The following is a 5,779-nucleotide window of genomic DNA, read 5'->3' as shown; positions in this document are numbered from 1 at the left end:
CACACACACACACACACACACACAGAGAGAGAGAGAGAGAGAGAGAGAGAGATACACACTCTATCATGAATAAAGAAAAATAATTAAAGAATTTCTTAAGAGAAAAGAAAGAAGGAGATGTGAATAAGTCTGACCAACATCTAAAGAGAAACACATACCACTGCAAGCCACAGAGCTAAAGGACAGGGACCTGTACGTATGACCACCCAAATCAAGCCCCCTGGATTGGAGCACCTATGTATAACTTAACTGAGGAGAAAGGGTTTACTAGGATGTTAGTGATATGCATGTCACAACAAGGGACTTTTGGAACATAACTTTCCCAAGGCATTGCTTGCACAATTTGCAGGCCCGGAAGGGGTTTCCACAGGAGGCAAACCAGTTCTTAAGGATGAGATAAAACTAGAGGGGGAAAGAATAGTAGCTATCACATGAAATGAATCGAAATTTGGACTCACAGCCAGATACTGAAGACCACAGTAAAAAAAGCCCTAAGGATGTGAAAACCTATTACTGTATAATAAAAGGCTTCTGGCCAGTGAATCTTAGAATAGATAAAAATGAAGCAATAATTAGCAGGATTTTAAATATCTCTCTAAAATATAGTACAAAGACTTTCCCCCCTCAGGAGGTCTAGAACTAAAGATAGACATAAAACTGGAGGAAAATTCTAAATTTCCAAGTGTCTGAGTGGCAGGCAAAGTAATTTGACAGGTCTCTGGGAAGAAAAAAGAGGAACTGTCCAAATTTTCAGTCAATATTTATCTCTTAGGTTAATAAATCTTGCTCCTGACCTCAGCAAAAGTCGATACATCCTGATTATTCTATGCAGGAGCCTCCTGCACCTTTTTATTTGGCTAGAGTCCTCATGAAATGAGTCACTAGGTTCCCAAAAGCCCTGTCTTAGGTACTGGGGGTAGACTGAATTAATGTTAAAGGTATGGGCAGCTTGCAGTGATTGTTACCAGAGTTCAACATTTATTTGCATCACTAATTCTGATGTATTTGCTTTTTCATTTTAGGCTTTACGAGTGGTGTTCAGAGGTGAATTGGAGTTGAGGTATTCTTGGAAAGCATTTGAAAGCTGCCAAAGAGACAGTAGCACGGGAAGCAGATGTGAAGAAGAAGAAAGTATATAGAATTCAGAGAGGACCTAAGGTTGAGTCCTTTTCATGCCTCAGAGTGGCTCTGACCTAATCCCTAAGTTTCTTTATCCTTTAGCTGCTGCTCCTGTTAAAAATGGGTAATGCTGTCCTTAAATGGTGGCCGTGAGAATTAAATTGCAAAGATAGAAGCGACTTGTCGCTTTACGCATGTAAGACATTGCTGGTTGACACCTAAGTAGAACATGAGCTTGAATCAGTTCCAGTGGTGAACCCTTTAAAAGGGAAAAATAGAGCCAATTTTTTTTTCTATCTCTTTAGAAAAAAAATAAAATAAAGTTTCATTAAAAGCATGTCTGTTAGGGACATGATACCTAGAGAAAACATTTGTAGTGGGATCAGGAAGTATGTGTTTTCTTCTTCTTCAGACCTTTTCTCTCACTTTAATTGTGGCTTCTGGGAATCAAGACATTTTATCTCAGAAGAGATGTGTTAAAGAATATTGAGAAAGCCTCTGCATTCTTGCATCGTTTCTATAAACAAACTGGGACCTCATTAAGATAAGGCTTCTTTTTTGGTTGGTTGCTAGGTTACCACCAATCACAGCAGCTAGGCTTCAGCCAATCACAGACATCCCACCATTTAAACTGTGTTAATGCAAACAAACTTGAGAACACAACCAACCCAGTTGATTATCTACCTCATTCCTTCACTTTCATTTTTTTGTATGTCACTTTCCCATTCCTTCACACGTCGCTTTCCTTTTCTGAAACTTAAATACCAAGTGACCAGGAAGCTACCTGGAGTCGCTTGGAAGTTAATACGGGAAAATGCCCAATTTGAATCATGCTATGACTTGCTCAATTAAACTTCGCTAAATTAAATAATTCTTTTTTTCTTTCAACAGATGATAAAAGTTGATGACTCTTTCTTTCTACCTTCCTCAGAACTTTTTTTTTGTTTTTTTTTTTCCATATAGAAAATGCTGTGAAACTTAAATCCTTCAAGTTCTGTTTAGGGCATTCAGTTGACTTGGGGAATCTAATTTTGCCAGAGTAGAGAGAAAATAGGGATGAGGAACAACTCATGCCTGCCATACGCACTAGGAAAAAGCTGTGATAGACTAGTGGAAGCTGAGCAAAATTCTGGCTATTGCCAAAATGGTAACTCACTGGATTTTTGCATCTTGCCCTGCCGCAATGACAAAAATATTTCTGATGTAAAGGGACTAAAGGCTGAGATCTAGCCGGAGTTTGTTTTGCCTCAGATATGTTTATAATGTACACACATTTCTCTCTATTCTACCGATTCTCATTTCAGGTATAAGAAGTCAAATACCGAAATAGAACTTGGAGATACAAGCCTTCATCCTAGTTTAACCACAGACTCACGGGTAACCCTTCTTGCACCCTTTCACTTTTCGGCAACTGCATTTCTCAGGGATAGTATTTGACCATCTTTCCTATCAAGTCCTCTCCAAATATAAATAATGTTTTCAGAGGCAATCATTTCTTAGACCAAAAATATTCTGCACTCCCCTGATGGTAAGCGTCTATATGAGCCCTCAAACAGCTCTCTGAGCAGACTGCAATCAGGGTGGGAGCGAACCCTGTTGGGAACAAATGCTTCCTTATTTATACTCTGGATGTTCTTTTACAATTTATTTTCATTTTTTAAATTTATATAATCAATTTGCAAAGTAAATTACCTAATTTGTTTATGGTTGTTGCAAAAAATTACACAGACACAAAAGCAAAGAAATAGTAGTTTTTTTAAATATTTAAAAATTTAGTACCCAAATATAGCTAATGTCACTGAATTTTTTTTTCTGTTTTCGTTTGTTTTGTTTTTCAGTTTGGTGCATTTTTTTAAAATTATAAAAGTAGCATGTGCCCTTCATATGATGTGCATAGTACTTAGGTACTAATTTGGCTAGTACCATGCAAGGTACTAGTTGATTAAAAAAAGTCGATAATCTTTTTTTTCTCACACTTCGAAGCTAGCCAGTGTTAGCAGTTTGATATGAATTATTTAGCACATTCCTTCATACTCAAACATATACAAACAAATAATAACTTTAGATTTTTTAAATTGAAATTGACTCAAACTATATGCACTATTATGTAATCTTAACCTTAAATCTACTGTTATTATGGTTAAATTTACACATATAACATATCAACGCATATGTATATAAGATATAAGATCATTCTTTTTTAATAGCAGTAAATGTTTGATTATATGCGTGTACAGCATTTTTGTAGTGATTTAAAATAATGACTATTTCAACTTGCATGACTGTCGAAAGGAAAGAGGCCTTTGTTTATTGACACGTTGCCCTCTGCATAGGACTGCTTGCGTGTCCTTAAAATATGGTAACTGGCTTTCCCCAGAGTGAGTGACGCCTCAGAGAACAACATGGAAGTTTTAATGTCTATTATGAACTAGCCTTGAAAGTGTAACATCATCATTTTTATAGTATAATTAAGTATACTATTGGGTTGTTGGAAAAAAGTCATGATACCTTTGTGTATAAAAAGTCATAACATTTCTAATAACCCAATATAGTATTATATATATATATATATATAGTATTTTTTATATATGTAATAGTATAGTATAGTATAGTAAAGTATATATACATACACTATAGTAAAGCAACAAAGGAGCATATATTTTATTCCTTCTTTTTACCAAGACCAAAAGGGATACATACACACACAGAGACGTAGTAGTCTCTCCTCATTTTACATGTTCAAAGACCCCCAGTGTGTGCGGGGTAATATACAGATATTGCCAAACCCCATATAGTGTTTTTTCTACACATACACAAATTTAATTTATCATTAAGACATAGTAAGAGATTAACAGCAACTTGTAATGAGATAGAGCGATTTATACTATAATGAAAGTTCTGTGATTGTGGTCTCTATCAAAGTATCCTTTTCTTCTGTATTTATTCTTCTCTTTTTGTGATAATGTGAGATGATCAAATGCTTATGTGATGAGATGAAATTAGGTGAACAAAGGAGGCATTGACCTTATGCTGATATGTCAGAACAAGGATCATTATCTCATTGTTTTCTGGTGCAACATGTTGACATCAATCAGAATTTATTTTATATTTATGCCTTTCACTCACAAATTTAAGTTTATTCTTTATTTTTTCCACAAGTGAGAGAATCAGAGACATAGCACCCTTAGCACTTGTCACTGTGATTCATCCCTACCACCAAACAGCCCTGAATCATGGTTACACATGTGCCAGAGTACTTAAGTATGTCACCAGATATGAACCTAGACCTTCCCATATGACCATATAAGTCAGCCTCACAGAGTATATTGTATTTTACTGTTGCATCACTGTCCACACCTTACCCCCCAATTTAATGCCTTTTTAATTTCTTTTTTTTTCGAGAGAAAGATTTTTACTAAAGGACAGATCCTCTCACTGGAGAGACAGATAGACAGAAAGTGACTAGGGGATGACCATGTCACAATCCCTTCTACTCCATTCTTTTCTTGGGATCTTGGGCACACATGCATATGCTCCTGGTGTGAGTTTCAAGCCACTGGATCTGGGCCTTGAACCTTGGTCAGTCAGGTGGAGTCCAGCGATGTAACCATGACTCTATCTGCTGGTCCTGCCTTTTTCATTTTAGCTAAGCACTTACCATGCAACTCTGTGATTTTAGAGATGTGATAGTAAAACTAACCCAAATTTCATTTTTCTTCATTAAAATTTCACTAATAAAAGAGCTCTTAGGGACGTCAAATAATTATTTTTCCTTATTAAGTCAAGACTATTCACCTTCTCACTTAAAAGAAGAAATTTATGGCTTCTTTTTGACATTTTTTGACATATCTGGATCACCAGTATCACTACTCCTGTGCTTGGGGCCATCATTAAGTAAAATAAGAGTTGGTTACTTGAACACAAGCACTGCAATACCGGGACGGATAATCTGATAACAGACAGACAAAGCAACTTAGTGCCTAATGGATGGATCAGTGGTAGATTCAGCATGGATACTCCAGACGAAGAAATGATTCACACTTCTCAAGGAGAATGGAGCGGGAAGGTACTAGATTTCATTGCACTACTGAATGGCATGCAATTTAAAACTTAGGAATTGTTTATGTGTGGAGTTCTCTATTTAATATTTTTGGATCATGGTTCACCATGAGTAAAGAATCATGGAAAGTAAAACCACAGATAAAGGGAACTGCTATATAGGCTGACACTCTTGGATCCCCAAGAGCAGGACTCCTCATTAAATAGTCCAACAGAAACTCCGATATTCATTTTCCAACTGGATATAGTAATTTCTTTATTAGCAAATAACGTATATGAGAGATTTCTTTACTATTTCACATGGGTAACAAAATGTTTGTCAACAGTGCATATAGCCATGCATAATTGTCAAGGTAGTTTCTACATATTTACATACTCTGTAGATATATAAGATAGATATAGGTGGAGCTGGCAGGTGGGCATTGGACTCCCACATGGCCAACCGTGGTTCAAGTCCTGGATCTGCCAGCTTGCTTTCTCAATTTCCCTCTCTCTCACTCTGTCAAATTAAAATGAATGAATTAGTTAATTAATTAAAAGTCAAGATACATATAGATAAGGTTGGAATAGGTACTCCTCCTTTCCTAAAAAAACCCTAATT

This window comes from Tupaia chinensis, unplaced genomic scaffold, assembly GCF_000334495.1.
Source record: "Tupaia chinensis unplaced genomic scaffold, TupChi_1.0 Scaffold146687_1, whole genome shotgun sequence".
In the NCBI taxonomy this organism is placed as follows: domain Eukaryota; kingdom Metazoa; phylum Chordata; class Mammalia; order Scandentia; family Tupaiidae; genus Tupaia; species Tupaia belangeri.
The sequence above is the reverse complement of the archived record's forward strand: the minus strand, read 5'-3'. Positions refer to the sequence as shown.